General features: G+C 36.8%; 1 protein-coding gene and 1 long non-coding RNA gene across 17 annotated transcripts in view; one reads left to right on the top strand and one right to left on the bottom strand.

Annotated features, from left to right (window-relative positions):
* The window catches only part of LOC135969477 (uncharacterized), a 127,502-nt gene that overhangs the window by 40,641 nt on the left and 62,692 nt on the right, over positions 1 to 24,169 (bottom strand). The window lies entirely within an intron of this gene.
* The window catches only part of COL8A1 (collagen type VIII alpha 1 chain), a 150,926-nt gene that overhangs the window by 82,448 nt on the left and 44,309 nt on the right, over positions 1 to 24,169 (top strand). For all 15 annotated transcript variants that reach the window (XM_074033606.1, XM_065539575.2, XM_015446549.4 and 12 more), the window contains one exon: positions 14,809 to 14,928. The gene's annotated coding sequence lies outside the window, so the exon portion shown is untranslated. The remainder of the gene's footprint in view (positions 1 to 14,808; positions 14,929 to 24,169) is intronic.

Below are 24,169 nucleotides of genomic sequence, written 5' to 3'. Positions count from 1 at the left end.
GGAGTTTCTGAGAACTGAAGTGAGTGGGAGGAAAGACCTTCATAGTGATCCCCTTACCCTCACTTTTCCCTCAGTGCTTTGTTGATTTCAGTGTGGTGAGTAGAAACGGAGAATGGGCAGAAGAAGACAGGTGAACCAAAGGAAAGAAGGCGATGAAAAGATAAAAGGGCTGATGGAGAGCATTCTCCAAGCCACTCAGAATTTGAGGAGTACCACTACAGATAGTGAAGCACAAAAAAGCAAATATGCGTCCCCTTTGCTCACTGCCAAGTCCAGCACCAAGTTGGGGGACTGCAAGGCAGGCACTCCCAGTGGTCAAAAAGTGCAAATGTTACTCAGGGAACAATTAATGTGAGCTGTGTAATGTAATATGGGTCAAAAACATGAAAAGACTTTTAAAATGTCAGCGGATGGCTCAGCAGACCCATCAGGCAGCCAGAGAGTAGAACACCTGCTTTGCACTCAGTGGCACAGAAGCCACAATTTAGACCAAAAAAAAAAAAAAAAAAAAAGAAGAAAGAAAGAGAGAGAGAGAGAGAGAGAAGGAAGGAAGGAAGGAAGGAAGGAAGGAAGGAAGGAAGGAAGGAAGGAAGGAAGGAAAGGAAGGAAGGAAGGAAGGAAGGAAGGGAAAAAGAAGGAAAAAAGAGGAAGGAAGGAAGGAAGGAAGGGAGGGAGGGAGGGAGGGAGGGAGGGAGGGAGGGAGGGAGGAAGGAAGGAAGGAAGGAAGGAAGGAAGGAAGGAAGGAAGGAAGGAAGGAAGGGAAGGAAGGAAGGGAAGGAAGGAAGGGAAGGAAGCAACTGCACAGCCTGGATGGTCAAGGCTGAGAGAGAGAGGAGACAGGGGCCCTGGGGATGCCCACAGGAGGCCAAAGGAAATGGCTGGAAACCCAGGCAGATTTGTTGTTTGAGGCAGAAAATAAAATGCTGATAAGGTTGTAATAGAAGAAGAATGGCTTAAATTTTATAACAATTATTCATCCTATTTTGATATCTGGAGTATAATTAAATTCAGACTTCCTTTGTTTAATTAGCCATTAGGTTTGATGAAGTACATTTTCAAGGCAAGCAGAAAATGACTTTAAAGAAAGGTATGTGTGCAAGTGAAAGGGCAGGGGAAAGTCAGGCTGATATGTGAAAAGACAAAAGGACGGAAGAGACTATCCACCTTTATTATAAAACCCCTGAGAAGATGGCGGCAGTGGGTTTTCGATGTTGCTAACTCTGATGTGCCCTTTTCTGCTTAATTCAAAGTTCGGCAAAAGTTTAAAAGGAAATGAAGTGAAAATTGATACTCAATAGATAATCACAGGAGAAAAAGATCAACACATAGTTGCTATGGACTTTTTTCAATGCCCTACTTTTGAGGATTCTTTTCATCATGTAATTTTTTTTTATTCCCTAGTACTTAAGTTTTTGAAATAAAGGAATTACCTTCTAAAGGGAATTCCATGTGTCACCATATTCTCAAAAGGCTCATTTTGTTACCATGTGCTTTAAAAGATTCCAGCACATGAAAGACAGGAAACACAGTCATGTGAATAAAAGAGATAGAGAATTACAGACTCCTTTCTAGTGGCGTAAAAGCTCTTTAATAAAAACTCTTATATATGATATCAATGGCCTTGCAAAGCCATTTAGGCAATAATAAACTGCAAAATGATTTAGCATGTGCAGAAACCCATCAAGCTGTAAACTTACACCCTTTGACATTAATCTGTCATATAAGCAGGAGTAGGTACCTGACAAGACTTACATTAAAATATGTAAGTTATGCCTCAGTAAAACAATTAAAAATTTAATTTAGAAGTTCTTGCTTGAAAAATTAGTGATAATGTGACACACATTGACCACTGTGAGTAAAATTAATGATAGTTAAAAGAAAACAGCTGCTCTTTTTGGCCAAAGGAATACTTAGAACATATTCATAGAATTGTTGAGTATTAAAGGTAAATAAAACCTTAACATTTTTTGTCCATGTCTTCATTTTATAGTTGCAAAACAAGGCATTCCTCTCATCATGATATCTAGAGGTAATGTTCTTGCCCAAAATGTTAAGAGCTAGGAAGTGACCATCACTATCTTGAGACTATCATTCACTTCACCCATTCCAAGGAAGCATAAACTATAAATTCCAACATTCTTATAGACTATTATGATTTAATTAAAAAGTCTGATTGGAACTAGAGAAATAGAACAGATTTACATGTCAATATCTGGAGAATTAACCTCATGAAATTAGTTATGGAAACTCACAATTTTAAGGGATCTGTAGCAGGTTATCTCATCTTGAGAAAAAAACAGAGACCAAAGCTCTGTGTGTGTGTGTGTGTGTGTGTGTGTGTGTGTGTGTGTGTGTGTGTGTGTGTAATAAATAGATGACTTCTGAAATGAAGTCATATATGTTCAGGAAGGAAGCCTAAGATGTGTGTTTAGCAGATGTATTTTAAGAAACGCCTATTGGTGAGTAGTATTCTGCTCTCTAACAAGGAAAAAAGAGGAAATGAATTTAAATTAGAACCAAAGGAATTTAAGTTAGATGGAAAGATCTTATTGGCAGTGAAGATTTTATAAACCCTGGAAAAGATTCCTGGAGAGGTTTTCAAATTCTCTGTCTGAATGTAGTTAAAAGAAGGGAGATACCTATCAGCTCAGGGTGGTTGAAGTAGAGACCTGCCTGGAATTTGCTTTCAGCTGAATTCTCTGCAAGTCCAGATTAGTTCCTGACAATGCTCAGGATGTCAAAGACCATAAATGCTAGACAGTGGCAAGCGATATTGCCCCTTAAAACAAAAACAAAAACAAAACTCACCAAAGTAATAATTTCCTTGGAAAGTCAATTGGCATATGGTAGTTGGTTATAAGTGAAATGTTCAATTATAATACATTCTTGTTTTATTTTCTTTTTAGTCTAGTTTCCAGTGGAAAGAAGGCTTATGAAATTTCTCTGGCAGGCTATGCCATGCTTAATACAATTTTTATTTTCCTTCTCTCTGTTGGTTACAACCAAATCTCTTAGAAAAACCTAAACCTAAGTAGCAATACATGTACCCTCTGAGTAGATTCCTCTGAAGGAAATACCCTCTCCCTTGACTCCAAAGGAAAACTTTCTCTCCTAATTGAAAGGAGCAGGATGATTATCCCACCACCATCAGCCCTCTTCTTCCTTACCTTCACAGAGTCCACACAAATTCTCTTCATCTTGCAGAATTTCTTCTCATTTCCAACCCAAAAAACAGCACATGCACTAACGGTTCATGCCAAAATTCACTAATTTGCTGTACTTCTCTGCTCATACAGCTGTGTGTCTGTTTACCCCATTGTGTTTGCCACAACTATTGTCTGGTTTTTACTGCAAGCTCCTGAAGGTGAAGGATGGAGTCTGTTTAACTTGCTTTGCACGACCCTGTGTGTACATGCAGGTGGACACCATGTGACTGTCCTTGACAATAATGGTTTCTGACATGACTGGATGCTCAAAAAATAATCCCATGGATTAGCTAAAGTTGGAAAGACAGGACTTAGTTTGCAGAATCTGTGTCATTGGTTGGTCCTCCTATATGTCACATACCAAGGTGATCATTGTCTGTCAGGAGTCATCAGGGCAGAGAACAGTGCGGAAAAGGACCCAATCAGCAGCTAGAAAATCTAAGCCTACCCTAAAATGCACAGAAATCAAAACTGCATTTATTCGCATGCTTTCCTTCCACCATGACCCTTCCTTCTCTTGTGCATAAATCCAGTCTTGCTGGAGTTCTCAGCTCAGAGCATTGTCTGCCAGTGACCACTGCCATACCAGGCTGTTAAATCTCAGACACACCCTGGAAGACTATCAAGTTCACAGTATCTTGTTTTTCCTATTTCTTTGTGTTTGTAGTCTAGAGGGAACAGAAGTCATTTTTACAAAGATTAATATTTCTTCTTTCCCACCAATTCCCACACAACGCTTTCCAACCTTCCTTTACATCAGTCTTCCTCACTAACCCAAGAAGACAGAGATAAGTCAATCCACATTTCTTAGGTTAAAAAATTCCAATGCTTTTTCATCTCTAGGGTCTTCAAAGTTAGAATTTCAGAGAACAAAATGATTGATGAAAATCTGCTTCTCACAGAAAGCACAGGAAATGACATTTCATTTAATTCAACAGATATTTTCTAGGCACCAATTATGAGTCACTCACTGTGTATTGGGGAAAGAAAAGGGAACAAAACATAGACTCTGGTTTCATATAATATATTTGGAGGTGTGATGTGCGTGTAATAGTCAATTTAAGATTTTATTACATGATCTTAAATATAATAAGATTGCTTTATTTTGGATTGTGGTGAGGATTAAATGACGTATAATATAGTCAAATTATACTTAACACAGAGCCTGGCATGTAAGACATCCTCAATAAACAACAGCTGTTACTATTACTGAACGAGGCTTAATTTAGAGCAATTTTGGGGGGAGTGCTCTCTCCGGAAATCAAATTTTACCTTGGATTAAAGGTATTTTGATTGTTATGGGAAGAAGAGGAATCATCCAAGAGCTGGATTCTCACCAGACTCTCTCTGGACAGCAGAACATTGCTGAGCTCACCCACTGCCATAAGAAAGTTCTTCTCTTAGCTTCTTTTAAATGTCTGTTTGAAAACTTTTCTTACTGCAAAGATGTTACATTTCCTGTAAGAAGCAGCACATCATAAAGTGTTTTTGCACAGAGCTCATTCTACCAAGATTCTAGAGCGTTTCAGAACCTGGATCATATCCCAAACACACACACAGCACATATTTTTCTCCTTCCTGCTTCCTCCTACCGTGGTCTAGATTATGGTTGTTCTGCAGGGCAAGTGGCTACTAAAATACACTTGAAGTTTTTCATATTTATTTTAAAGGTACATAAAATGATTTTATAGAGCATCATTTTAATGATTTAGCTCTTACTGAATCCGTATCAACAATTAATCTTAAGCAGGAATAAATCAACTTTTAACCTCAGGAAAAACTAAGTCAAATTGTAGTCATCCAATAGATTTCTTTTTTAAACTTGCCCAATACAAATGGCTTCACTGGCGTCTTAGCTAAGCTATAGTATTTACTTAATAAATTATTCAATTAATTTTATGGTTAAATATATAAATTGATCATCATGTAAATGTCAAGATAATTGAATACAAGGATGTCGTAATATTATTAGCCCAAGCAAAGGAATCCACCTACTTCACTCTTTTTGGTTCAATTTACGATTTGCTCTATACTCTCAAATATCTGGATAAGTAAAAGAAGACTTCCTGCCATGTTCTTCTTTAATATTTACCATTAGGAAAAGCCTCAGTCTTTTCCTGACCTCTGTTATTTAGAAGACCTCTGACCATGTCCTGCATCACCATTATATTCTCAATATTTTATCCTGACTGAAGGTTCATTCAGTTGTTTCATTCAAAAAAAAGCTAGAATTTCACCTTCCATATTTCCTCAACAAGAATGAGGAATTCTGGGAAACATTTGATATATTTTCCATCTATTGCAAAAGTATCAGAAGGATGTGCTAGAATGAAAATCTTATAGGTATCTTCTATAAAACATTGCCACTTAAATTATAGCATGAGGGCCTAATTTTAGCTTCCAACTATGGAAGCTTCTGTTCTCCAGCTCTCTAAGCTAATGTTGCTATTTCTCAGATTTACTTACGTATTGAAGTGTTAATTTCTCACACCTACCTTCTTTATTTCAAACTAATACAATCCAAAGATTTCGTATACACTTTAGTTATTTAGATCTTTTCAATGTTTTCCTTTACCAGATTATTTAGGTTTGGCTTCTTTGAACTTTGTAACCATTAAATATGGTCATGAGACCATTGCATGGCTTTTATAAAAAAAAAAAAAAAAAAAAAAAAGGAAAATTAACGTCTCTCTATCCACAATGTACTCAAAAGAAAGCCAGTGATCTACCAATCCAGACTCTCAACGGTACCTTAGTACAACCTTAGGGAATGTTTTCCTCTCTTCTAATTTATCATGATTAGTTGTTAGTTCAGAATTGATCCTATTTCTGTAGAAATGGATGTCACGATCCTAGAGTTTTATGAGACTATGCAACCTTGAGTTTTTGTAAAAATCAGCCAAAGGCTTAAAGAGTTCCTTCAGATGGATACAGAAAGGGAAATGAGCCCTCCCCACTCCCTCCTCTAGCTCTCCAAGCAGTATAAGAAGCACGAAGCCAAATCAGATGTACTACTCTATGAGAAGGTAAGAATAGCTTAAAGGAACCTCAAGATGCCTCACCCAATTGTCTTTTTCTAAATCCTGGCACTTTTATACAACACAAATGTGCAGTTGCTATGGAAACCTTGTGCCCAATTTAATAGCATTGTTGATCAATGAACATTTGTCATGCTCCAGACAACTGCCATGAATTAGTAAAATAAAATACAGTATCCCTTAAAAAACTTGAAACCAAACTCTGGGATGATGTCAATGGGATAAGAATAGACAGTTCGTTTCTTTTCCTGATTCCTCATTCACCAATCTTCTCCTTCAACATTGCATGAAAGAATAGAATCTTTCTTTCCGTTGCCTTTATTCATTTACTGCACAGTTGTAAGGATTAAATGAGACTGTGCAGATAATGTAATTAGGAAGGAGACTGGTTCAAAGGACACGTTTAACAAATATGTGTTTCCTCTTCCTTCAGGAACCATAAGAATGTTTGACAACAACCATACGAATTTTGTGAAGGAAATTCAAAACTGGTGAAGATAGGCTATGTTGAAATGCATATCAAAACTGCCTGATCATCTGAGAGAATACTATATACTTTTTGAAATGTTATGGCATATCTGTAAATAGCAATTCAGATTTTGAGTCTTGTTATCATACCTGGCCACTGAGGCCCAGTCACCACGTTTCCTGCACCCCAGAGTGAATGGCAGAGAAACAGCTTGAACTCCCATGCACTCAATGGAGTCGTTAAGATATCTCATTCTGGAGGCTTGTATTAAACCAGCCTCCAAAAATGAAATACTTTTTCCAACACTTTTGGTGCTGAAAGGGAAGTCTTTTTATTAAGACTTGTTCCTAACCCAGTAAATAAATCACATATTCAGCAGCAATAAAAATATTGGTGAGAAGTGAACATTATTCATTTCAAAGCAAGGAGCCTGTTGAGTGGTGATACAATTTTTAAAGCATTGATTTGACAAGACAGCTCTCATTAAACTCATGAAATAATTTTATGCTTTTGTGATTTTGTTTGTGGGCTTTTCTTTTTTCAAAATTGAAGCTATGTACTTAACTCTAATCAGAACCATCAAAGCCTTTTAAAATGCCCATATAGTTTACAATTTCTGTTCTTTTTAAAAAATAATGTCATGACGTTTCTTTTGTAGTGCTAAGTTCTGTGTTTCAAAAGTACAAATAATATTTATTTGTAAGGAGTCCAGTAAATATTTATGGAATGCCTACCATGTGCCAGGCCTGGTTCTGGTTACAAAAGATGTTACAGCACACAAAGCAAGTTTCCTGCTTTGGAGTAGTTGGGGAGAGAAGAAGGATGGGTGTTGAGACATACTGAAAACAAACAAAATGTATAATTAAGTAAGGAAGCTATCACTGCTACTACAGAATTAAAGATAATTAAAGATATATAAAAATGAGTGCTTAACTTTAGATTGGATGTTCAAGAAAAGCCTTTTTGAGGAAGTGATATTCAAGTGGAGACATGAAATGGTGAAGCATCCAGACAGCCATGCAGTGTTCTGGAGGAAGAGCATTATAGACAGAGGAATGGCAAAGCCCTAGGAGTAAGGATCAGCTCTCTGTTTTTCATAAGTTGAAGACCCGCGTGGCCAGGGGTGGAGGATAAGAAGGTAGGGGTCAAGGTTGGAAAGAAGGCAGAGAGGGAATAATGTGGGGCATAGCAGCCAGGAAATAAGTTTAGATTCATTCTCAGTGCCATGGGGAGCTATTGGGTACGGGGACTGGGGTATAGAAGCAGGAGAATGACATGATCTGATCTACATTTTTCAAAGTGCACCTCATCTGCTGTGTGGAGAGTGGAGCAAGAGTAGAGGTGTGTTTAAGGCAGTTGGAACCATTGAAGGGATGTAAGCAAGAAAACTGACTCATTGGTTTTGGTTTTTGTTCTCAAGATCTGACTATGGTATAGAAACTGGGCTATGGTAGAAATGGAGGTATCAAATGAGCCAGAGTGAAAGAACGTTCAGTAGATTTGGAAAGTGATATGAATTCAGATATGGAGATCAGATGGTGTCCTTGGGTTACAAGAAGAGACAACACTCATGAACAATTATTATGCTTATTATTTATAAACACACAAATATAAGTATAAAACTGTTAAGGCCACATAACAAAATGGGAGTGATGCCTCTACAAGCTGAGAGACAGCAAGGCCTGTTAACAAACATCAGAGCTGGAAGGGGTGGAAGAATTATTTTCTAGAACCCTCAGAGGGGGCATGGCCCTGCCAATATCTTGATTTCAGACTTCCAGACTCCAGACTTGCAGAGAATACATTTTTGTTGTTTTAAGGCAAAAACTAATAAACAAATAGATAAATAAATAAATAAAACAATTATGCATTGTTATTTCTTACATAAATTATTTTAATCATCACCATATTCAATGGAATAGGTACTCAGCTCATTTTCCTTATATGAAAAATCCAAGCCAAAGTGGTAAATCAGGTTTCCAAATATCCAGGTGTATTAGTCCCGTCTCATGCTGCTAATAAAGACATACCCAAGACTTGGTAATTTGTAAAGGAGAGATTTAATTGATTCACAGTTCAGCATGGCTGAGGAGGCCTAAGGAAACTTTCTACAATCATGGTGAAACGGGAAGCAAACACGTCCTTCTTCACATGGCAGCAGCAAGGAGATGCCAAGCAAAAGGGGGGAAAGCCCCTTATAAAACCATCAGATCTCATAAGAACTCACTATCCTGAGAACAGCTGGAGGGTAACCACCCTCATGATTAAATTACCTCCCCTTGGGTCCCTCCCATGACACATGGGGATTACAGGAACTACAATTCAAGATGAGATTTGGGTGGGGACACAGCCAAACCATATCATTCTGCCCCTGGTCCCTCCCAAGTCTCATGTCCTCACATTTGAAAACACAATCATGCCTTCCCAACAGTCTCCCAAAGCCTTAACTCATTCCAGCATTAACTCAAAAGTCCAAGTCCAAAGTGTCATCTGAGACAAGGCAAGTCCCTTCCACCTATGAGCCTGCAAAATCAAAAGCAAGTTACTTTCAAGATACAATGGAGGTACAGGCATTGGGTAAATACACCCATTCCAAATGGCAGAAATTGGCCAAAACGAAGGGACTACAGGCCCCGTGCGAGTCAAAAATACAGCAGGGTAGCCCAATCTTAAAGCTCCAGAATGATCTCCTTTGTCTCAATGTCTCACATCTGGGTCATGCCAATGCAAAATGTCAGCTCCCAAGGCCTTGGGCAACTCTACTTCTGTGGCTTTGCAGGGTACAGCCTCTCTCCGAGCTTCTTTCATGGCTGGCATTGTCTGTGGCTTTTCCAGGTGCACAATGCAAGCTGTCAGTGGACCTACCATTCTGGGGTCTGGAGGACAGTGGCCCTCTTCTCACAGCTCCACCAGGCAGTGCCCTAGTGGGGACTATTTGTGGGGGCTCCAAGCCCACAATTTCCTTCTGCACTGCCCCAGCAGAGGTTCTCCATGAGGGCCTCACCCCTGTAGCAGGCTTCTGCCTGGATATCCAGGCATTTCCATTCATCCTCCAAAATCTAGGCAGAAGTTCCCTAACCTCAATTATTGACTGCTGTGTACCTACAGGCTCAACACCACATGGAAGCTGCCAAAGTTTGGGGTTTGCACCCTCTGAAGTCATGGACCAAGCTGTACCTTGGTCCCTTTCAGCCACAGCTGGAGAGGCTGGAACACAGGGCACCAAGTCCCTAGGATGCACACAGCCAGCCCACAAAACCATTTTTTCTTCCTAGGCCTCTGGGCCTGTGATGGGAGAGGCTGCCATGAAGGTCTCTGACATACTCTGGAGATATTTTCCCCATTGTCTTGGTATTAACATCTGGCTCCTCATTACTTATGCAAATTTCTGCAGCAGGCTTGAATTTCTCCCCAGAAAATTTGGTTTTTCTTTTCTATTGCATCATGAAGCTGCAAATTTTCCAAACTTTTATGATCTGCTTCCTCTTGAACACTTTGCCACTTAGAAATTTCTTCCATCAGACACCCTAAATCATCTCTCTCAAGTTCAAATTTCCACAGATCTCTAGGGCAGGGGCAAAATGTGCCAGTCTCTTTGCTGAAACATAGCAAGAGTGACCTTTATTACAGTTTCCAAAAAGTTCCTGATCTCCATCTGAGACCACCTCAGCCTGGACTTCATTATCCATATCACTATCAGCATTTTGGTCAAAGCTGCTCAGCAAGTCTCTAGGAAGTTCCAAGCTTTCCCACATTTTCCTGTCTTCTGAGCCCTCCAAACTGTTCCCACCTCTGCCTGTTTCTCAATTCCAAAGTCACTTCCACATTTTAGGGTATCTTCATAGCAGCACCCCAGTACCAGTACCAACTTACTGTATTAGTCTGTTCTCACACTGCTAATAAGACATACCCGAGGCTGGGTAATTTATAAAGGAAAGAGGTTTAATTGACTCACAGTTCAGCATGGGTGGGGAGGCCTCAGAAAACTTACAATCATGGCAGAAGGGGAAGCAAACATGTCTTTCTTCACATGGTGGCAGCAGGGAAAAATATAAGTGAAGCAGGGAGAAGTCTCTTACAAAACCATTAGATCCTGTGAGAACTCACTCACTGTCACGAAAACAGCATGAGGGTAACCGCCCCCATGATTCACTTACTTCCCACTGGGTCCCTCCCATAACATGTGGAGATTATGGGAACTACAATTCAAGATGAGATTTGGGTGAGGCCAAACCATATCACCAGGAAAAGTAAATGGCAAATCTAGGATTCAAAGCTCAGTCTATGTGTCCATACTAAGATTTTTCTGTTCTGCTATGGTGTGCCCAGATCAGAATTAACAAAGGAAAAATATTGAAAATTCCATTCTAAATAATAAAACAATATTCTATAATATAAAATACATAATTTACTTAACTGTATTGATTTTTAGCTTGTTTCTATACCTTTATTCCTATAAATAGAACTGTATAAACATTTTCTGTATTATTTTACCTTATTTCTGATTACTTCTTTATCTGAATTCCTAGAAGCATCAAAGAATATAAATATTTTTAAAACTCTGGGTATATAATGTCAATTTATTTTCCAGTAAGTCTGTGCCATTTATACGCTCACTTAGCCCAACCAACATTAAATATATTTTCATCTTGGCTGATTTGATAACTGAAAGGTTAATTTCATAGATTAATTTGCATTTCCTTTCATTACTAATGAGATTGAAGGCTTTCTAACATATTTATTAGCTTTTTATTATCTTCTTTTGTAAATTTAATTGCCTATTTTCCTATATGGTGTGAGTATTTTTTTCTTGGTGATTTGTAGGAGCTCTTTCTATTGGAAAAATACTAAGACTGCCTTTTAATTCTTGCAAACAACATTTCCCAGAGTGTATTCCACATTCAGTTTTCCAACTTTCTGTTGTAAAATATCATAAATATAAGAGGGTATGCTCCTGCTATCTTTGCTGCATAATAAAAATCAGAGTTTAGCAGCATAAAACAATAAACATTTTATATCACAATTTTAGAAGTCAGGAATTGAGGTAGGTCTAGAAGCTTTTCTGCTCTTATGACTTCCTCATCTGGCAACTGGTTGACTGAAGGGCCCAACATGGTTTTGCTCACATATTTAGTACCCTGGCAGTGATGAAAGGAAGACTGAGATTTGCTGGCATTGTCAACAGGAGTGCCTACATGTGGCTTCTCTTGCGTGGTGGTCTCTAGGTAGTCAGACTTCTCACTTGGAGACTCAGGGCTCCAAAAGACAATGTTCCAGCAATCAAGGTCAGCCTCATGGCCTTTTGTGATTCTGCTGCAGAAGTTACATAATGCCTGCTCCACTGTGCTCAACTGGTCAGTTCATAAGCTCTCCCAGATTCAATGGGAGAGAACACAGAGGAGAATCAAAGAATCTGGCTATGTTTTAAAACCTCCATAATGTATAAGCAAACTCCCCTTCACCTTTTAATTTTGTTCACGAAAATTTCACCTGCAACTGGTTTTTAAGTATTTATGTATGTTTATCTATCTTTTGGTTTCTTTCATTGCTTCATAATTCATTTTTAAAAATTATTTTTAAGTGTCTGTCTACAACCTCGAGGATATTACCAATTAATATATTTAGAACAATTACTTTTTGGTCTTAAAATACTTTAAATACTAAGTATTGTAGTTGCATTAATTTAATTTAATTCTTAATTCTTTTCATCCTTAGATTTCCATCAGTGACGTATTTGAAAATTCACTTTATAAATGCAGGTCAGACCATATATTTAATTATGCAGCTGCTGTGTGGAGAAGAAAAAACAAATCTAACTAAATAATTCTTGCTTAGTACTGTGCCAAATTTGTGGCTCATTCTTCAAAAATTAACTGAAATACAATGAGCTACAGATTGCCTGTGTAGCTAACGGTTCCCTTTAGCTCCTACAATGGTGCTTGAATATTGAATAATTTGATTAATTTCACAAACAGTAATTGTAGCACTCTTTCTCACAGTGTTATGAATAACAAAGTAAAAAACTGTCATCACATTAACAGCAACAAAAATGTCTTTTAACTAGCAATTATTTTAAAGGACATTCTTCTGCATCATAGAGAGAAAAGAGCCTCTTTAAATAATATGTGGTAAACACTCAGTGTTAAATGACCCTTAGTCTGAGGGTCGAAAAATGGCAATTGAGGTGTCTTCAGTGTTTTTTCTCTGCTTCCACTATTGCATTTCAAAAAGCAGTTTCATCAGCTACCAAGGTGCGGGTCTGGGAAAGTTGTTCAGAGAGAGGTAAACTGAATAAGATACATGACATGTACATAACAGTGATCTTCAGCGTTTGTATTATGCTATGTATCTTCTTCTTGTTTTATTTTCACCATAACCAGAAAGAAAAAAATGATTTTTTAGAAGAAGAAGAAAAAATGAAAAAAATCTTATTGTCTAATGCAGTTCAGCAGCATGAGGGAAGGGTGGTATCTAATTTATTTCTTCAACATTGTATCTCCAACACTAAGCATTATACTTTGCACATAGTACATACTCAATAAATATGTATTGAAGAATGATATAAAAGAGGCACAAAAATTACTTATAAGCCTCTTCCTGATATCCAGTCTGAATCTGGAGAGTTTTTTTCATGGAGGCAACTACGTTTGTGGTATATCTCCTTTCATATATGTCTGTATTTCCTGCCAGTCTTCTGCAAGAAGTCATACTACATGAGAGTGAACTGGAAAGTCAAGCTCTTGAGTCCATTTACTATCACCAAACTTTATTGCTAAAGATAATTTGAAATCCCATGGCTTTCCAGAGGCAAAGGTTCTCGAATCACCTATGGCTAAACCAAAGTTTATGTCTAAATATCCACAAGTTGAGCCAAAGTGCAAGATGCTGCTGTATCCATCCTTCGGGCCTGAACACACATTGTGTAGCCTCTGTAGGGAAAGCCACATGTCAGAGGCTGGGCCTTGTGCTTTAGGAACACTACTGCTTTTTTAGAATCATTTTGCAGATAGAAGACATTCAAGTACTTCATTTTGTGTTGAGTGCTAAATACACAGAAATTCTAGAACTATACTCTCTAATACTAGAGTCACTATCCACAGGTAGCTTAATTAACTCAAATTAATTAAAATTAAGTAAAACTAAAAATTAAGTTCCTCCATCACACTAGCCATATTTCAAGTGCACAGTAGCTACACATGACTGGTAGCTACCATACTGAATAGTGTAAAGATGAAAAATTTTCATAATTACAGAAAGTTTTATTGGACAGTACTACTCTAGAATATACCACTTAAATCACATTTCAAACTTACTAAATTTGATATCCAATTCTGCGCTTATAACAAATGCTGGCTTTCAAACTGATGTATTTATCTGAATGACTGAAGTTGTTCCTGTTAAAATATTTGTTGAACAGCAAATGTAGATATTTCTTAAACCAGTTCCTGTGAAACACACGAAAACAAAATAGAGAGTATCTATTACCCAAAACAGAGTTAAATTTCTGAAATTCATTTTAATTGGAGACAAGTCCCATATGATTTCTAAAGAGTCTAGGTTATAGATAACTTACAAAGTTTATTCAACTAGTTAAATTGTGCCAAAAATTCAAATGAAAACATAAAAGTGTCACCATATTAAAGCCCCATCACACCTGATTTGATAAATAATCAAGAATAATTTATAACTCAAATACTGCCATATGTAAATTGATGGGAAATGTATTGTTTAAAAAGTTCATTTTTCTTAAATAAAATTAACTTTTTTCCCTGAGGTATTATTAATATTTCTTCATAAATTTGCATTCTCTATGGCAAATGCCCAAATTCTTTCCAATTATCTCCAATCTGTCTTAATGGAAATTAAACTGGTGAGAACTTATCACATAATACAACCATGAAAAGCAATAAAGATATACAATTTGTTGTTTATTTGGACAAAAACTACATATAGCATATGCAGAAAAATAAACTAATAGCATTTTACGTATTTATACATTCCTATTATGCAATTTCTCGTATGATCCAGAATAATACACTTTGATAATCCACTTCTAATTGCCCTGAGTAAAAGTATCCTCTTTTTTCTACTTTAGAAGTTGCTGTGGAAGCTGAGCAGCATCTGCTGAAGAGACAGAAACCAGTCCCAGGGGTGTTACAGGAAGGCACCAGCAAGGACATTGGTCTTTGATTCAACAGTCCTGTCAAGTATAAATGTAAGTGTGAGGAGCAACAGAGGGCAGGGCAGTGGTCTGGGTGGTCCACAGGTAAAGATGCAGATCGCTGTCCAGGAGCACAAGGGCCCCTGGCAGACGCTCAGTGTCTAGCCTGCCTGCATGTCCTGTCTCCCATCCCCATTTCCATCGTTGCAAAAGCCTTGAGACCATCGCTACTATATTAGGTTTTCAAATCCCCTATAGTAAAATACATGTGCAGAGTGTGATCCTAGCTGATTTTTAAGTCTAGGCATGTTGAATACAGTCTTAAAATAATCATTTCCATAGATCTTGACTAGGTATCCAAATGTTCACCAGATGCTAGGAGTTAGATTTTGCGGAGGAAAATTGCTAACTTAAGCTTCTTTTCATGATTCAGCAGAGGGTTTTAAGTAATAAAAGATCTGGAGATTTGTAACATAAATAATTCCAGTGCAAATGGGAAAATTAAAATAATCTTATCATCTCTGTCATGTCTATATGTGTTTTTCTACCATTATCATATTTCTCTTAATTGGGCCAATTTTTTTTCTGGCTGATATTTTATAGTTTTAAGTTATGAGCTGTAATGAAGAAATGATTCTTTTCAGATGACTGAAGTGATATGTACTAAATTTTCCTAAAAACAATCTAGGATGAATGAAACAGAGCATGATATGACAGAAATGGCTTTCTTTGTATGTGGTATTGAATATACTCACAGTGAAAAATAATAATAACAGCACGCCAGAATCCCTTTTATTCCTTAATTGATCTCTCAGTAGAAGCAATAAAAACATAGAGTACCTCATTAACTTTCAAACTTTGACGGAAAAAAAAAAAAACACACAACATACCATCCATTTCTGACAAGTAGACATTATCTCATAGTATCCACAGCCATCCTATGCTTATTACTATTGCCTGGTCTTAAGTGTGACTTTTGGACACACGACTCAATATTTCCTAATATATAATAGTACAATGGTTTTTATAGTCTATTTAATTTTATTTCATAATTAAAAGAATGAATTGCTAAGATTCCCCAGATTTTTCGTGTTCTTGTTGGGGCGGGGTGGATACCTGAACAAAAGGAAAAGTACAGCATTTAGCCTTATCGTTAATCCCTCATTGACTGCATCCTGTCTAGAATGAATCCATTTAGAGTTTCTAGAGAAATGCAAATACATTAATGATTTTACTAAGGCATTACATTTTTAATATAGGTACCACTAATTATTTTGACTGGATTCCATCAAAGCCAGATGTTCTCCAAATGAAATCTTTATAATGCAAACCCAGTGAATAAAAAATACATGCTCATCGAAGCAGCAGATTGTAGGACTTGTGGATAGTAGAAAAACTGGAGAAAGAGGCATGATGTGGGTAACAGTCATAATGTCAGAGTAAAGCTCTGAACTCAACCCAGAGGTACTTTATAATTGTTGCAACCAATGACAGGCTCAGCTTCTGGCTTTCTTGTAACAAAATCTTACTGCCAAGGGCATTGATGAGCTCTCCCAGTAAAAAAAGTATAATAATAATGTTAAACTAAATCATAAAAATACAGAAGGTGTTTATTAAAGGGCAGAGGAGAGAAATTGCTTGTAAATTTCGGGTGGAAATATCAAAAATACATTTTATTGAACTTTTAAGAAATTAAGCTCTTTGTTTTTAAACTAGGGTGCAAAAGCAATAAAATGTAAAGGCTATTCAATAAACTGTTTCATTCAATGGTCAACAGCAATGATTCAGCAAGTAAAAATAAAAATTACATTTATTCAACATGGTCATCAATTCAGGCAGGCCTGAAGCTTACAAATTATAAGTTTTTGAGTGAAAATAACCAGCTGAAAGTATTTTTTAAATGAATTTCGATTGAAAAAATATAAAGAATTTTTTGAATGTACACCTTTTTCTCAATGAAAATGGACTTGGTTTAACTTGACATAGTATAAAACTCTTAATGTTTTATGTAGTTTATTAAGTTCTGTGGAGAAGTGTATTTGAAACAAATGTAGATAATGATCAAAAAAGTTTAAATATGAACACCATTATAGGCATACAATTAAGAAAATGGAAATAGATCATGATAACTAATCTTTTGCATGCCCTCCAAAAGCACAGAAGGTAACTTTTTAAATTATTTTTTAATAATCTGGAGTTTTCTTTCTGACCCTTTTACCCTCCAAAAATATAGATTCCTGAATCATAGAACATAGATATTTTGGTAGACAGATTCTATATTTTCCTCAAGTTAAATAACATATACCTCTAAGTGACAATAATCATAAAAACAAGCTTTTTGCTCATTAAGATACCTAATATGCCTTACACATAGTATGTACTAAATAATATGGGTTGAACTGAATTATTCCCATTTTCTCTTCAGATGTTAATGTGTCTCTTGGATTTACACTAGAGAGGTGGTGTCCCACACATGGGAATTAATGAGCTACATCTGTAACCAAAAATATCCATGGAAAACCTGTTGAATTGATCCATATCTGTTTTATTAATCAAGCCCACTATGGAAGGGCTTTCTTGTGGTTGTACTATACTTTGGAAATAAATAGAGTGGGGAAACCACAGTTCATTTTAAAAGTTGTTTGAAACTTTGAAGAACATGAGGTTTTATATTATATGACAGCAATAAACTCCAGTTTTTGATGGCTGTAATTCTGAGTACATAAGTATATAAATATTCTGTATGTATAATTTTACTGCAGAACATTATGACTGTGGCCAAGAAGACCCTTACTGTTCAATATGGAATTTACTTCTTCCTGCCACTGTCTTCCTTCCTCAACTTTTTAAAATAAAAAGACTTTTAAAAATAAAAAGAAATTTTAAAACTAGCTTGGTATGAACAGCCTTTAGCTGAAGCAGATGGCTGGAAGTCAGGAGCCCCAGATTCTATCCTTCATTCTCCTACCAACTTGGAATGTGGCCTTGGGCAAGTCATGAGAGTAAATCTACAATAAAAGAGCTAATAATGCCTTACATGTGTGTGGTGTTTTATGATCTAACAGAGCACTTTCACATACAATATCTTATTTAATCTTCCCCACAGCTTCCTGAAAAGAGTATGGCAGTTATTAACAACCCGCATTATAAAGAGTAGGAATTTGAGACCCAGTGAAAGAAACTAAATCATTTTTTTGAGTCAGGAACAGTCATAGTCTAAGATTCCGGGCTGGTCTTTCTCTTTCCTCTACACCACATTGCCACCCTCTGGCACCTCCAATGGTGGCAAAGCAGGAATGACTATAGCTGCACTGTTCAATATGATAGCCACTAACCACATTCTGATACTGAGCATGTGAAATGTGGCTAGTCCCAACTGAGATGTGCTGTGAGTGTGAAATATACACCAAATTTCTAATGAAATTTGAAAAACAGAATGTAAAATGTCTCATTAATACTTTATATATTGATTGCATGTTGAAATGATGATATTTTTAATATTTTGAGTTAAATAATAGTAATAAATATAAATAAATATATTAATAAATATTACCAAATATGGTTTAATAACATTAATTCCACCTGTTTCTTTTTACTTATTAATATGGATAATAGAAAACATAAAGTTGATATGTGACTCACATTGTCCCTGTGGGACAGCACTGACCAGAGAATTCCATTGTTCAGAGCCCACATGCTAATTTCACAGTACTGGACTTGTTTATGTGCCTGGCTTGATGTGGCTGACACAATTCCCTGAGATGCTGTCAAACAGACGCAAGGTAGATTAGCAGCAATGATCTGGGCATTCTTGCACAGCTTCCACATACAAGAAAAAAGTCTGGTTTCATTAGTTGCTGCCCAAATTGCTCATTCATCAAAAGGGTCCATTTTATACCTGTTGAATCCTTGAGAGACTTAGAAGTAAAAGTGCTATGGCAAGAACTATAAATTACATTTATGGCTCTATAGCACTCTTTATTTTCAAATACGTTCCCATTAAACATTATGAATGAATGAGACATTAAACTGTTAGGCTGATATATACTATGTAAAATAATAATTATATATAACTTTGTTGTACAGTATGTTTTATTCTACCTACAAAGTCTTTAAGATATTTTACATACAATCCCTAAATAAATAGCTTATACCTGTTATGGAACAATCTAACTGAAAGTCCTCAGGAAAAATAAGTTCTTATTTAGAAGAAAAAATATGTATAGTAAAAAATAGCACAGATCACTAAAATCTAGCATCCATTTGGCAGTTATTATGTGGGCTCAAGTAACACGCTAAGAGTTACACCAAGGTTCTCTCACTTCATCTTTACAGGGCTTTGAAAATCAGCAAGAGGGAGCAGAACCAAAGGTCTTAACCACTACTGCTTCTTATTTCAAAGCAATTTAAAATCATAACTCCACCTATCATGACAGTATAAGAATATTTGGAATTGATTTGATTTGATTCATTTAAACTCCACGAGCATCTACCTAGCAAATACAATGGACCAGGAACAGTTCTAGACACTGAGGGAATATTGAGCAATAAAACCAGAGCTCTACCCTCAAAGAGAACACTGATTGGTAGGTTTATGAACATGCTTTTGAAAAATGCATACTTACGACGAAATAAAAGGGGAGTCACTACTCATGTTCTAAAGGGCTTCTTTATGTTCCAATAGAAATCTTTATAGTGCTATTCCTCAGTTTGTTAAAATTTACCTATTGTTCATAAAGCAAAGGTCTTATGTAAAAAAAAAATTAAATAATAAAAAACTAAAAAACTATGTAGTTTGAATTTCAGAGGTTTGCTTTCCTCCATTATACTCACTTGGAAGAAGAGGTGCTGAAATTACCTTAAATGTTTTCTAGAACAAGGAGAGATGAAAGCAAACAAACAAAATGAACCTAAGTCAAAATGACTCTTAAAAAATCACAAAATAATGAAAACTAAAGAGTTTTATAACCTTTTATACAATAATAATAAGTTATCTTTGAAGATAGAGATTTAACTCATTATGCATATGAGTTAACTATTAATTTTTTAAAGAATATTTCAAAATATAATGTATAACTTGTTGCCAATTTCTTTTTCTTTTTTCTTTTTTCTTGATTTTTTCTCTCTTTATTTATTTTTTTTTTTGAGACACAGTCTTGCTCTGTTGCCAAGGCTGGAGTGCAGTGGCATGATCTCGGCTCACTGCAACCTCCACCTCCTGGGTTCAAGCAATTCTCCTGCCTCAGCCTCCTGAGTAGCTTGGACTACAGGTTCACACCACCACACCAGGCTAATTTTTGTATTTTTAGTAGAGACAGGATTTCGCCGTGTTGGCCAGGCTAGTCTCGAACTCCTGAACTCCAGGGATCCGCCCACCTCAGCCTCCCAAAGTGCTGGGATTACAGGTGTGAGCCACTACACCTGGCCCCAGTTTCCTAATGTTCATGTTTATCTAGAATTAAATAAAAATAAAATATTAATAGCTAACTCTGGGTGGCAGAATTTTAGACAGTTTTGTGCCCCTATGTATACTCTTCTGCAAATTTTTCAAAATAAACATATATTGCTTTTATAATTGGTAAACAGAAAAAATACTGTAATTGACTCCAAAATTGACAGGTGATAAAGACAAAATGTCCAGGGGAAGTAAAATGCAAATTTTGCTCTCAATCACAAAATTTTTAAAAAATAATAATAAACGTAATAGGTTCTTCCTTGCAGGTGTTATTTCCCTTTCTTTGATTCAAGATAAAGCAACCTGTAGGCTATTCAACTTCTCTAGACAAGAAAGGTTAAAAATTGGATTGAATTTTCTAGATTTTCTTGAGAAAGCATTTCACCTTCAGCTATGAACATGAGTGTAAAGATCAAAGTTGTAATGTGGGCTGGTAAAGCTGAAAGTTGTTATCGTAGCAATCAGAAAAGCAGAGCATCATTAAAGTGTACCTCTTTCACCTTAAAACATAAACTGGCTATCAATCATTTCTAATGGCATCTACTTAAAAATGGCCTTATTATTGGCTCCTAAAATGTGTAAAATGTCAGGTGGAAATACATAAACACGTCTTTGAGCTGGATAGAGTCTCGGTGATCCTAAAAAGTGAAATCGAGAGCTATTTTAGAGATGCCATTTAAAAATTTATGGAGAGAGATTTGGTCTTATAATTTCTTTCATGAATACTAAAATTTTACTACAAAGAAAACAAAGAAATGGGTTATTTGTGCCATTTAATCATTAAATCATAAATCCACAGACCATTAGAGCTGGAAGGGGCCTTCTAGATTATCCCCTCCAATGCCGATATTTTACAGATGAGAAAGTAGGAACAGAACATTTATTTTCTCAGGGCTGAGCATGGTGGCTCACACCTGTAATCCCAGCACTATAGGAGGCCAAGGCGGGCAGATCACCTGAGGTCAGGAGTTCGAGACCAGCCTGGCCAACATGGCGAAACCCTGCCTCTACTACAAATACAAAAATGAGCCAGGCGTGGTGGTGGGTGCCTGTATTCCCAGCTACTTGGGAGGCTGAGGCAGGGAGAATCGCTTGAACCTGGCAAGTGGAGGTTGCAGTGAGCTGAGATCGCACCACTGCACTCCAGCTTGGGCGACAGAGCGAGACTTTGAAAAAAAGAAAAGAAAATGTATCTTCTCAGAAAAAAGTAAAATCACTCAAAAATATCTTAAAGAATCCAGAAACATCTTGAATCTTACCTGGGAAAATTTAGGTAAGATTTTGAATCCTACTAGAACTTTAATTATAACTCGAATTTTTAGTTTTGTTGTGGGCAGTCCTACGCAATGAAGGAAAGACACTAACAGTGACTGTGGAAAGCACATTCACAATGAACACTTATATAGTCAAAACCAAAAATAAAACAGACCAATGATTTCAGACCAGGTTATTCATTCATTACTCAGCTTCCTTTCTTTAGTGAGTCAAGCAATTGAAATGAGCTTTCTTAGCCACTTTTAAGATACAATTCTTCTGTTATCATGAAAAATTGGCTACTTCTAAAGTTGCTGATATGCTGAAGAATAATGGGACCTTCATTCTTTGAGTTAAAATATCCAAATTATTGCCAAAATTTTCCTGATTTAATGCATTTATGAAAATGTGCTTATAATAAAATTATATATATTAAGAATATACTCCTCCTCTCCTGCAAATAGATACTTACTTTGCAATTATGGACATCCTCGAAGAAGTAAACATGAAAGCTCTTTTTCTAAGTTCAATGTTGGTCTAAGAAATGGAAAAAAGTAACACTTGGTTTTAAGGAAGCTAGCACAGTGTAGGCATGTTCGTTGTCATCTGTAAAGTGGAAATAAGAGTAGACTCTTGCAAAATCGTTTAAGAATTAAATCAATAATAGATATAAAATGTTTAGTACAGGGCTTGGCTCACAGTTAACATTTAATAAGTCCCCGCTATTAGTATTAGTGGTAGTAATGTTATTATTATTTACAACATGATCACTCTTCCACCACACCCTTCCCTTCAAACAAAACTCTTGTGATCCCCCTACACTATTTCATGGCTCCATGTGCTTGTATATTCTGATCCCTCTCCCCAAATGCCCTATCCTGACTTCTACAGCTGCTGAACTCCTACTTATCACCCAAGGTCAGCTCCAAAGTTTCTTCCTCTTACCTGTGTTACCTAATCCCTCGCTGCACTCACCTATTTCCCATGGCACTCTGCATATATCCCTCTCCTATCAATTGAGATGATGACTTTTACTTGATCCTCCCTCATGCCTCCCTACATGCCACACACACATACACATGCATGTACACATATGCACACACTCTGGACTGTAGTGAATTCATCATACTCAATTTTGTATCGCCATAGAAATGTCTATGGAAATGAACAAACTCCTGCATGAATAAATGACTTTTTCATTTCATGAGTAGGTATCAGGCTAGAATGTGCACCTAGTGGCCTCAGTTTAGATGGCAAGAAGGGGAGAGGGGCACATGAGGAAAGGTGGGACATGCCACTCACCAGCCTGGAGCCCGGCTTTGCCACATGCCTACTGCTATGACTTGTAGTAAGTCATTTAACTTCTCTGGACCTGTTTTCCTTCTCAGCAAAATGGGAGGACTGGGCAAAATGTTCTCTGAGGACCCTTCCAGCACCAACCTTTATATATGATGCTATGCACTGGTTTATCTCAGTGGTTCTCAGACTTCAGCAGACATCAGAATCATCTGGAAGGCTTATTAAAATAGTGGTCAGCAGATCTGATGGGGCCCAAAAACTTGCATTTTTAACAAATTGCTAGATGATGGTGAGGCTGCTGGCAGGGGGACCACACTTTAAGAACCACTAACGGATCTTCTTGACCCAGGATCCTGACACTGTCCTGTTGCTATCTGGTGAAAGGAACTCCTGATATGAAAATGTATAATAAGATGCAGGCAGGTAAACCCACCCTTCTGTGAGGCTGTCATCAGAAGGACTAGGTGCCTATGGGTGAGCCCCAAGGGTGACCACAGAATGAAAGTTTTGCTGACTGGAGTTTTGTTAAAGGCTCACTTTGTGGGAAAGAAAGTGCCTGACTTCTCAATGCTGTAGGGTATAGAAAACACTGACGCCAGGGTTGGACCCATCAGTTAGTACCTGCTGCAGCTGAAGTTGCATGGATCACAATTGCCATCTAGTGATGACTTTGAATTACTGCATCAAGAGACTACAGAATGAAATGCTGCTTTTTCATTTAGAAACTGCTTTTTTCTTTTTTCTTTCTTTCTTTTTTTTTTTTTTTTACACAAAACTATGTTCAAAATGAGAACCCTTAAGGATAAACTCTAATGTGCTCTGGTCTTATCTACATTTGTATCTCAGTACAATGAAAATAAACACATATATAGTATTTACTACGTGCGAGGCATGGTTCTATGCTTTATATATGTTCAATTATTCACAGCAAACCAATGAGCTAATACAAATTTTCCCATTTTGGAGAAAAATAAAACTACAAATGTACAAAGCAATGAAAAGACTTGCCTGAGGTTGCCCAGTTGGTAAAATGGTAGAGCTTGGATTGAACCTAGACAGCTATTGGGAAGATACTACACTAACCAGTCTCTCTTACATCAATTTAAAACATAGTTGCTGAAACAATTAGTACTTGTAAACAGTTGTCAGTTACAGATATGGGTCTGCAAAATTTGATTAAGTATACACTGAATAAATAAATTTTTTCTGATCCTTCCAAATGAAATCAGCTCATGTGCAATAATTAAAGAAAGGTTTCTACCTACAGAAAGCCAAATGCAACAAAAT

The sequence above is a fragment of the Macaca fascicularis genome, chromosome 2 (genome assembly GCF_037993035.2).
Source record: "Macaca fascicularis isolate 582-1 chromosome 2, T2T-MFA8v1.1".
Taxonomy (NCBI): domain Eukaryota; kingdom Metazoa; phylum Chordata; class Mammalia; order Primates; family Cercopithecidae; genus Macaca; species Macaca fascicularis.
This window is presented reverse-complemented; position numbering and strand designations above follow the sequence as displayed.